The sequence below is a fragment of the Nymphaea colorata genome, chromosome 6, assembly GCF_008831285.2.
Source record: "Nymphaea colorata isolate Beijing-Zhang1983 chromosome 6, ASM883128v2, whole genome shotgun sequence".
Lineage (NCBI taxonomy): Eukaryota > Viridiplantae > Streptophyta > Magnoliopsida > Nymphaeales > Nymphaeaceae > Nymphaea > Nymphaea colorata.
In genome coordinates, this window is record NC_045143.1 from 7,134,000 (window position 1) to 7,145,948 (window position 11,949).

General features: G+C 37.0%; 1 long non-coding RNA gene across 1 annotated transcript; it reads left to right on the plus strand.

Moving 5' to 3' along the window:
• Positions 1 to 3,280: 3,280 nt before the first annotated feature.
• LOC126410119 (uncharacterized) lies at positions 3,281 to 6,457 on the plus strand. Its single transcript, XR_007573515.1, has 4 exons — positions 3,281 to 3,352; positions 4,196 to 5,050; positions 5,680 to 5,772; positions 6,218 to 6,457. It is a non-coding gene; the product is annotated as an uncharacterized LOC126410119 (long non-coding RNA).
• The last annotated feature ends 5,492 nt before the right edge of the window (positions 6,458 to 11,949 follow it).

An 11,949-nucleotide genomic window follows, 5' to 3' on the forward strand; every position in this document is an offset into this window, starting at 1 on the left:
CAACCAGCTTTCCCTCTTAAAGGGTTTACAAAACCTTCCTCTCAACAAACATTCACTTAGCTCGTGACTGGCAAGTGACACTTCCGCCAAACTGACTGTTTGATTGCAAATTGAGGCTGCTGGCCCCAGGCTGTGTGTCCTTTTTGAGAGGAAGTTACGTGTGCGCCGTATGCCCCGGCACATCGCGCAATAATGGAGGGAAGGGCATCTTCGTAATTTATTAAAATGGCTTTTATCTATTTTTTATAATTTTTTAAATTTTCAATTCTTTTTATAAAAAGTTTTCTTTTCAATATGAACTAGGGGCACTGTAGTCAATAACCTTATACTGGCGCACAAAAAAAAATACATCAGGTTTGATGCATGTAACTAGGTTAGGACCTTGCTAAAAACGTCTACTCACTAAAAAAGTGAATTAATATCCACACACTTCAATATCATGGTAAAAACAGTTCAAGATTTTTAATATATATATATATATATATATATATATATATAGGAAAGGAGGAAGAATCATGAGAACGTTGCCCTTTATTCACTAGCATCTTTTGTTTTATGAATTCTTGAATTTTTTTTAGCATCCAAATTACTTTTAAAAAATCAGATATAATAAGCAATTTGACATTCGATTAAGAAAATCGGATAAAAATAACAACTCATCGGATATGGATTCAGATTCAGTTTTAAATAAATATCTAATCTGTTAACAAGTATATTTGAATATGAACTATAACCAGATATCTGAATCCAAACTAGAACTTGAGATCCAAATCCGAACCATGAGTTGATATGAATCGGAATTGTAACTTGACATCCGAATCCGAACCACGAGAGTTGATATCCGAATCCTATAGTCAAATATCTGATCCGAACCGTGAGAGCTTGAGTTACCATATACATCATTTAACTTAAAATGTTTAAAACTATATCATATAAAAATAATTAATTAATTAATATTGTATTTAATTAAACACTTTTTTGTAATCAAGCAAACCATTAAATTAGCATCAACTAAATAGGATATCTTAAATAATTTATTTATTTACTTGAAAATAATAAAGAAAACTCCAATCAAGAAATTCAAAAAAATGAACAATTTAAAAAATATGAAAAAGATACTTTTAGAGCTATAAATTTTTTAATGGGCCATTATGTCAAATTAGTTCCGAGAATATCTATATTATATATTTAAAAAATGATAGTTTCAAAACAAAAATATTGGTATTGATGTATGAGAGACCCTGAGGAATTGAAATGAGACAGCTGTCGAATATTGCTTGTGCCTTAAAAACACCTTACAACAAAGCATTAGCAATAATTATCGCATAGCCATGGTTAATAGTGACTCTAGCAAAGGCTTATGATGTTTTTTGTAGTTATCTAGCAGCAAACCAATTTCAAATTTTTGACTCATAAAGTTAGAATTTGAGAGAGACTAAAGAAGTTACTTGTGAACAAAACTACCAAACAATGTACTTTAATTAATATTATTATGTTTGTGCAATTTGACCTTGCAAATGTGATATGTTAATCAATGTTTCTTATGAAAATTAAAAAAAAAATGATAGCAAAAAATATACTTCACTGTGCATAATCTCAAATAAATATATTTCATATGAAAAAATGGCTCAACTCATAAAAAAAGTTTTATTTATCAAATTATAAATTACTTATTTAATTAATCAAGTACATTATTTTGTGAAATCATAAAATCTATCCAAAAGTCATAGTTATTTGATATATAACACATAATTTACAAATTTGAAAACAAAAACCTTTTAACTAATATGAAAACAACAAATTGTTTGGTTTAATAAATTTTTGATATATCATTTGATTAAATATACAATTTTATGTAAAAAGACACGTATTGCAATAAAGATAAGAAGACTAATAAATTATGTGATATATAATTGAACACTCTTTTTACGAATGTAACACAAATTATTTCAATTAACTCAATGAAATAAAAAATCTTAAATAATGTTTTTCTTAAAATGAAAAATAATATGGGTCACCTGATTTAATAATTTCTAATAAGAGATCATCATGAAGTAATAGTTTACTCAAATAAAATATGTTATTATTAAAAAGTAAATCATTCAATGTTTAATATGCACAATTAGTGTGAAAAAAAGTATAAAAATCAAATATACTAGTTGTTCAATATACTAGTTGTTTTCAACAAGTATTTAAAAAAGTGAATTTATCAAAAAATATCTATGAAAATTAATTTAATACATCCTTAAACAACTTGAAGACATAGAAGTCAAACATGATAAATTATGAACATGAAGAACTTATTGAGAAAATTGATAAGCTAATAGTTAAAGCATCTTAACCAACCCTGTGAAAATTAAGTAATAAATATTTGTTCATAAAAAGAAAATATAAAAATATAAAAGTTCAAAATATAAAACAATTTATAGTCAAATTCAGTAAAAAAAAAAAAAAACTCGACTCATTGAGATGCACACACATATTTATAATATAAATATTTATTTTTTCGTACAAATTTGAAATGGGCCCAGGCGCACCACCTAATTTGAAATGTATTTTGATTATAAAAAGTAAAATTTGAAAAATATTAAGAAATCAAGCACATATTAAAAAAATTAAAAAATAGAGATAAACAAGCTTCCTGCCCAATGCTCTTTGCTTCTTAAAAAAATTCCTTCTTTTTGGTAGTTTGATATGTTATTGAAGATCATTGGTTGTCTGTCTATAAGGGTGGCCAATGAGTCGAGCCACTTGAGCTCGACTCATTAAAGCTCGGCCCGTAAACAAGTTTGAGCTGTTGAATGAGTGAAGCTCGAGTTCATGAGTCGACTAGTTCAAATAATCGAGTTGAGTTTGAGTTCACTAAACTCGAAGTGTTAAAGCTTGACTAAGCTTGGAAATGGGTAGCTATTTTTACCTGACTCCTTTTTTAATTAAAAAAAAACCAGTTCCCAAACCCTTTGTGGCAGGCGGGAAACTTTAACTTTTCCCTTTTAAGCTTTTTTTGTTTAGAAAGTTGTTGCCCCCAAATGCAACCGGAACTCCTAAGATCATTACTTCGCAGCCGGCAGCTCCCCTTCAGCCTTCAAGGTTTCAGGAGGCTATTGGCGATTCAAGGTTTCAGGTGGCTACTGGCGAGGCGATGTCTGCAGAGAAGGCAAGCTTCCTGCCTACATGTAGTTCTCCCTCTCTCTCTCTCTCTCTCTCTCTCTCTCTCTCTCTGTTTTTGCATTTTTATTTTTTCTAACATATGTCGGTGGGGTGTCAGGTGGGCGTGGCTGGAGTCGCTGCGGAGGAAGAAGGGATCAGAGGAGGCAAGAAGAGGAAGAAGCTCGGCACTCGTTTCCTTGCAGTATGATCCTCTCCATCGGATTCTCCTCTATTTTTTTTTTTGTCCAGACTTGAAGTTGAGATCCCAAACTTTCCCCTTTCTTAATTTCAAAATGGGTCTTATTTCTATCTCTTGTTTGTTGTTTTTCTTTTCTCAAATTTGATGATCAAAAAACTAGAGTGTCATGTCATGCATGAGTTGTTTGCAAAGTTAACGGAATGGTGATCTCTTTTCATTTTCTGAACAAAATCTTGCTGGTCAACTTTTGGATTAGTGCCCATTAGCCCCAATGTTCTGGCTCACTGCCCATGGCTATCATGCTTCCTTGAAACTAGCCCCTTATGGTCAACCAGCCTCAACCATCCTAGAGTTTGTAGGCGATTTACCTTGCTTAAGTTGGAGAAAGATAAAGAAAAACACCCCAGATCAGCCACATTAAGCAGCGCTCTTTCTTCCCTCATGACAACCCTCTCTCTTTCTTTGTCTTTTTCTCTCCCTTGGCAGAATTAATGGAGGGTTCACACACTTAGAAGTAGTGAGCGTTCACTAGTCAAAAGAGAACTCTGATACAGAAAAATGGTTTGAGGAGATCCAGAGTTTACCAGGTTGAGGGATTGATCAGTTCAACAAATAAAGCTACTTTTAGGCTAGTAGAGCATGGCAGCTTGTGCTTTTGGGTTTGTCCCAAATGAAGCAAAACTATGGAAAGATTGTTGCAAGAGAACATAAGTCTAATTATGCCTTGTATCCATGTAGAACTAAGAAGCATGCTAGCGGTCTGACACAATGTCTATGTCAGGATTAATTACAACAAATTTTTTGGTCTCCAATTAGTAGAATATTGATCTTCATGTTCATCACCAGGATTTGAATTGAGGTTTCCAATCCCCATGGGTCAGACATCACACAAGAGGAAGATGTCTGGATTCCTTTATGTATGCTTTGTGTACAGATTCTTTGCTTGATCAGCATATACCAACTAATGCGATGCAAAGTGGTGCGATTTCATGGAGCAGTAAGAAACAGCCGAGAATTTCACTATCTACAACAGAAGCAGAGTATAAAGCAGCATCTCAAGTAGCACAAGAACGTGTGTGGTTGGTGCGACTGCTGAAATACATTAAACAAGATATGGATTATTCTGTGAGACAATCAAAGTGTGATTAGACTTGCAGAAAATCATGACTTCCATGCTCGAACGAAACATATAGAGGTGGAGCATCATTTTATAAAAAAGAAGGTATTCAAAGTTGAGATTCAGTTGCAGCCAATCACTTCAGAAGATCAAGTCACTTACCAAAGGTCTGCCAGTGCAAACATGCACCAAGTTTTGAAGAATGTTAAGTCATGAATAAAGAGTAAGTAATGAGGGGGAGATTGTAAAGAGTCATCACCGACTCTTTTGAATGAGTCGAGAAGACTCAAGAGGCTTTGAGCCTCTCTTTTTTAAGTCGGTGCTTGTGTAATGATTAAAGAAAAAAATTGTGGAAATCGGTGGAAGCATCCACCACCGACTTCTTCTCCTTTATAAATAGGGATGTTGGGCATATTGAGTGGTGTGTGCAAGAAGAGTGTGTAAGAAGCGAGTTTTGTTGAGTCTCCTTTGAGCTAGAGTTTGTATGCTTACTTTGTGAGTTGGTGTGTGAGAGTTTCAAGTGTGTGCTCAAGTGCAAGAGTATCAGGTGCTTTGATGTTAGCTCACTAAGTGAGCTTGTTGAGGTGAGTTCTTGTACCTCACTTTTATATGTTTTATTTTGACAAACAATAGAAGTGCATTGTTTGAAGTGTAGTTGGTGCATATTTTACGTTGTTGCTTGGTTAAGTTCATTTTGTGAACTTTGTTGGTGTTGTTATTAAGTTCCTATTAAGTATACTTTGTAAAGTTTATTATTGAGAATTATTTTGGACGTCGAGACTCTGCCAGTTTTTTTTCTCCAGATAAATTCGAGATTGGATCTAAGTTACATTTAGGGGCCACATTCGTTTTTTCAACAGCTTCTCTATAAAAACCTCCTCTTAAGGGTGGGGAATGCACTTACCTTCTTGTGCTCCTCCTACTCAAAGATAGAAGGAAGCACAAAGTAGCAGAAAGACGCGGTCCCATGTACTCATTGCGGTCCAGCAGTGTGGCCTCCCTTTTGACTGGATGGATGGATGGAAAGAAAAGGATTTTAACGAAGGAAAAGAAAGGAAAGACAGTCACTCCTTCCTACCATGAGATATTCAACATGTCTCTTCTCCTCCCCACACCAATATATCAGAGGCACATATAATTAAGCTGGCGTTTTCCAAGTTGCAAATTAAGTCTTCAATTTTCAGATAACTGAGAACAGGTTTTGCTGTTTAAGTATGAGTAGGTGACTCGATTCTGATGTGTAACGGAGGCGCGTAGAAGAAGGAATGAGTTCATCCGGCATCAGATGCTGAAGTAAACGTGCCAGGTACATACGTCATAAACGCTCACTGCTTGTGATTTATGGCGGCCATGGTTGGCTTATTCAACATGGGCTTGTCACAGGCTAATCACTACATTATTGAAGGGTTGGTACTAGCATCTGACCAGACATTTGCATAATTTAAATTAAGGCATAGACCTTTTTTTTTTTAATGGTAGTTAGAGAAGTCATTCAGATATGACAGGTTATTCATAATTACTTTGGAAATCCCATCTATAACGTTTGAATCTTTCAAACTAAATTTTTGACTTTTTTATAAAATGTAAAAGCTATGGCATAACATGTTTTTTAGTGATCTTCAGGTGAATAGGAGGATTAATTTTATTATCCCACCAAAAGCCGAACCTATTTCTTTCTCCTTATATTTAAGGTGTAGAGGTGCATTAGTATCACCTCACCTGACTAAATTTTCATGTGCTTCAACTTACAGGTAAGACCATGCAAGAGACGCGGTGCGTGTGCATTTTCTCCTCGCATCTCATAGGTTGAGATTATGAATAAAGAGCCTTCAATTGGTGGAGCCCCGTGCAGCAGTACCACAAGCTTCAACGCGTTGATTTTTTCGATTATCTTGTGCGATCAAACTATGTCACGTTGATTTTTTCGATTATCTTGTGCGATCAAACTATGTGCAACGAAAGATCTGGATATCTATCTGGAGACTTTTAGTTTTTAATTATATAAAAAACTGAGAACTTATTACAGAAGATGCAATTTAAAGTTGAGAAGATGTCCATCCTTTTCTATTCAAAAAAACCGAACAAAACTACTGAAATTTCACAATCTTTAATGAAGATTTTTAACCTGTACTGCTAATTCAAGTGAGCAGTGGTTAACAATTCAGTTCCGGAGTCCCACTTCTCAGGGGTGGGCATCGGGCCGGGCCGGGTCGGCCCGTCGGGCCCAAAACCCGGGCCCGATCCCGGCCCGGCCCGATCCCGGCCCGGCCCGATGCCTCCTGGCTCCATTGTTGGTGATGGCTCAACCAGAGGTGGGGGAGGTGGTCGCCGTACGGAAGCGTGGCCGTCGATGGCGCCGGCGAGGCTCCTCCGCGCCGCTGCCCTCTCCTTCTTGTGGGCGAAGCCATGGCTGTTGGACATGAAACCGATCATCGGAGATCCGGGCGAACGAAGATGAGAAAAAAAGAAACAAAAAGAAAAACAAAACAGGTTTTTATGCACTCTGCGTTCAAAATCTCTTCCTAGCCCCGTGACTCGTGAGAAGGAAAGTGAGACGGTTGGAGAGAGAGAAAACCCACAGCGACCGGATGGTGTTGGTTCGGCCGGAGCTGCTTGAAACCCTCCCTGGCTTGGCGAAGAAGACGACGGAAAAAGTGACCTGAGAAAAAGTTTTGGGTTTGAAAGAGAGGCGGAGGAGGGTGGAGGGGGAGGAGGAGGAGGAAGAGGACGGGGGACAGGGTCACGGGAGGAGGAGGAAGATGAAATCGGGCCCGTCAAATTGTACTTATATTTATACGTTGGTTGTTTACAGCTATTTGCTTCATCCATATATTGGTGTTCCTCCTTTGCTTTAACGCCCCTCAAACATTTCAGCATTTCTTTTAAGGTCTAAATTTTTTTCAACTCCTGAGGCAAGCCAAAAGCTACTGGACGCACCATTTCTACAGGGCGTATTGGCAAACAAGCATTTATGTATTAAATCTACCAAAAACACAGCGTATTCAATGTCACCAAAAGTCTACACATATTGTCTGACATCCAAATCACATTGCCTCTTGATGGGTTCCTCCAAGAAACCCGGTTTCTGCTTCCAATTGACCAAGAGGTCTTCATGAAATTGCAACGTATGTAATTGAACACCAATTTTGTAAAGAATATAGCGAGGCAAACTCGTAGGGAGTTCTTTAGTCGATAGGAAAAGAAACGAGTGCAAAGCTGGTTACATCTACATCCTTGTGCATGCACGTGAATTTGCAATAACCAAAATACCCTTTATAAAGCGAAGAAGAAAGGTTTTGAAAAGGACAAAAAGGAGATTTGTATAAAAGTAAAAGTCTAAAAAATACACGTTATCCAAAATTTTTAAAATACCCCAACTCTCTCCCTTGTATTTGTATATTGTGCATGCAGCTTGATTTAAAAAGAATATGCACCTCAACATTTATTTGTTTCAATGGTGTGACGGGTGAACATCTATACCCAGTTGTCGTTCTACCATTTGCAAAGAAGGAATTGCAGCAGTTAGCAATTTTGATTGCCAGAGAGTTTTAAAAATCCAACTAATCACCACAAAAGCATTTAAAGAAAAGAACAACACTTGTTTCATAATTGCCCAAAGAAAGAGTAAAGCTGCGAGGTTTGAACAATAAGATCATAATACAAAAAACGAAATAAGAAAAAAAAAAAAACATCCTAAAAATGCCAGTGCACAATCTTAACATAATCTAAAAGTTTATGGCTTAGGGTATTTTCAATTTCCTGAATTGATTGAAGAAGAAATGCTGGATTCCACTGGTGTGGAGCCCCCCAATCATGGCCGAATCCAAGATCCAAGGCCTTCACAAAAACTATCCTCGACGTCGAGCATCTAACTTTACAATTTTAAAACCAAGTCATTAAAATGCAACATGAAACAGACTAGGACTTCAAGTTGCACTTATATATATAGTAAAAAAGATCAATGAGTAGGGGAAACTAAACTGTAATTCAAACAGCGAGCTCTTTCCCCATTTTCGATTAGAACCATATGAAATAAAGATGTTTCTACTAATCATGAGCATGCTTCCATTGTTTCCTCAAAGTATCAACATTATTTTTCTATCGAGTGGGTTTATAAGTTCAAATAATATGGAAAACACATTCAAAACATTTGAATCCTTCAAACCGAACTTTTAACTTTTTATAAGATCTAGAAGCTAGGGGCATGACACATTTTCTACTGCATTTCCTCTCATTAATCAGTCGCATCGCAGAGGTTGAGAAGAGGAATAAGCGGCCTTCAATTGGTGGAGCCATGCAGAACCAGAAGCTTCGGTACCTTGACTTTTGGTAACCCATTATAAAGATTTTCGGTCACATATCATTTCGTGTGAGCTGCAGGGTTATCCCACTGCCCTAGTGAGAACTCTCCCTTCTCTCCTCCCTCCTTTCCATTGTCCCTAGGGTAGAGTCTAAAGCTGCATCAGCATACAGGTGGTGAGATCTTGCAGGTAAAAACTCACCCCTTTTCTGGTACAGGAGCGTAGCCCTTGTGGGTGGAACTCAAGACAAGCCGCATAACATGCCACAACTCTCCCTTTTGAGGTATGAGCTGCGCAGCATGTCCCAGCCCACCGCCTTGAACTATGCTTCTCCAGTCATCTGTCACAAATCTTGTACTTGCAAAATTTATGCAACAGATCTGGATATTGCAGGCAGTGGTAGTGAGCGGTCCAGATGGATCTTGTAAGTATGTGGGTCTTAGCTGGTCATTTCCCCATTTGAGTTGGCATATATTTGCTCTCATGGATAACTAGAGTGGAATCGGTAGTGGTGAAAGTGGTTTGTTGCCTCAAGGGGCATAGCGTAGCTGGTTGAGCTAGGGGCCTGTACTAAGGCAGGTCTCTACTTCGATTCCCGTGGGCGTTATGTTCATGTGTCTTAAGGCGGTAGGGCGCGACATCTAAGCTGAAGGGTGCACCGTTGCTATCGCTGACACCGATGCAGCTCAGAACCCCGGAGGCAGGGGGAATGGGGGGGCCTTCGGGCCTTTTTTGGGCGGTGGGATTAATACCCCTTGCTCACCCAGAAAGTGGTTTGTGGTCCTTTGAAATGGAGGAGGCAATGTGGTAGGCGGTTGAGAGATCAGTTTATTATGTCTAGGACCACTTGTGGGCTTGCGTAGGCATGCAGTTGCCTACCATTCCCACAAATTTTATTTATTTATATATTGGTTGTTTACAGCTATTAGCTTCATCTATATATTGGTGTTCCTCGTTTGCTTTAATGCCCCTCAAACATTTCATTATTTATTTTAAGGTCTTAATTTTTTTCAACTAGTGAGGCAGGCCAAAAGCTACTAGACGCACCATTTATGTAGGCGCATTGCCAAACAAGCATTTATTTATTAAATCTACCAAAAATACAGCATATTCAATGTCACCAAAAATCTAATTTGGAATGACTTATGTCATGTCTGATTGTTACCAACCACATAATGTTTAACCTCCAAATCAAATTATCACTTGATGGGTTCTTGGAAGAAACCCGATTTGTGCTTCCAATTGACCAAGAGGTCTTCATGAAATTGCCACATATGTAACTGAGCAAAATTTTGTAAAGAATAGAGCAAGGCAAAACTCGTAGGGAGTTCTTTAGTAGAAAGGAAAAGAAAACAATGGAAAATAATACAAAGCTGGTAACATGTACATCCTCGTCCATGCACATGAATTTGTAATAACCAAAATACCTTTTATAAAGCGAAGAAGAAAGGTTTTGAAGAGGACAAAAAGGAGATTTGTGTAAAAAGTAAAACAAGACTAAAAAATACGCATTATCCAAAAATTTTAAAATACCTCAACCACCTCACTTGTATATTTTGCATGCAACTCGATATAAAAAGAATATGCACCTCAACATTTATTTCTTCCAATGGTGTGACAAGTGAACATGTATACCCAGTTGTCGTCTACCATTTGCAAAGAAGGAATTGCAGCAGTTGGCAATTTTGATTGCCAAAGAGTTCTCAAAATTTCAAATCCATCTAATCGCCATAAAAACACTTAAAGAAAACAACAACACTTCTTTCAAAATTTCCCAAAGAAAGAACAAAGGTGCGAGGCATTTTTTGAACAATTAAGATCATTATACAGAAAAACAAAATGAAAACATCCTAAAAATGCCAGTGCACAATCTTAACATAATCCAAAAATTTATAACTTAGGGTATTTTCAATTTCCTGAATTCATTGAAGAAGAAATGCTGGATTCCACTGGTGTGGATCTCCCCAATCATGGCCGAATCCAAGATCCAAGGCCTCAACAAAAACTATCCTTGACGTCGATTTATAACTTAGGATGGTATTCTCACTGGCCGGATATTAGATTTGTCCTAAGAATCCTGATTTTTAGGACAATTTCGCTCATTGGTGTCAATTTAGATTGAATAGTTGTAGAGAATAGGATTGTTTTCCTGACTCTCTGTAATGGACATGTCAATTTTGTGTCCCGTTTTTGTAATCTTCTTCCTTTTTCTTGTTTCTAATTTGTTGATGATTCTTTCATTCTTTTGTTAATATGATTGTTTGGGAGAAACACATCATCCAGATTAAGGACTTGTAACCATCCAAAGTTGACATTTGAATCTTATCAGATCACTCATGTTTAACTAAAAGGAAAAAGAATAGGAAACTTCAAGCAATTTGCTCGGATAGCCAGCACATCAATTTATTAAGTTTGTACCCATAATGCCAAATATGCGCTTGCCTACACGGTTACCCATATTAGTCCCACAAAATTTATTTATTTACATATTACTCCAACTATTTCAAATAATTTCTACCTTCCCAACCATACACACCATTCATAGGAGCATCCATTTCTTAAATATAACAAAAACGAAAAAAATACAAAATCGCATCCAAGGTTTGAACGATTCACAAATTAGGGCTCAATATTTGACTTTCAATAGACCACCGTTCGTCCTTTCATTAAAATTTTGTCGACTTATCACATTAGCACGAGTTTCACCCAAGTTATGTGGACAACGGTGGCTGGAGGGAGCTCGAGCATTTTGGAGGAGAAAAGTTGGTGGTGATTTATTAAAGTTCAAATGTTCGGCGGCAATTTCTGAGTTGCTCAAATCACAACCAGGGACTTGTAATGCTTTTACTCACAAAAGGTTTAATTTTAAACGAACGACATGTAAATCTTTAATTGGAATACCTAAAAATCCTTTGCTTCTTAAAAAAATATATTATCATTATCATTCTTTTGAGTTACTTAATTTTCTCTAAATAAGTAGAAATGGTACAAGAACGACGATAGCCACCTAACACGGAAACTGGCCTCGGAGGGCTTTACCCAATACCATTTTGTCAATCGAAAGGCAAGCACAACCATAAAACCAGGAACCTTTTCATTCATATAGTACCTATATAGATCCTTCTCCTCACAATGCCTTCGGAACTATGGAATCTGAAGGTGGTAACTTGAGGTCCTTCTCC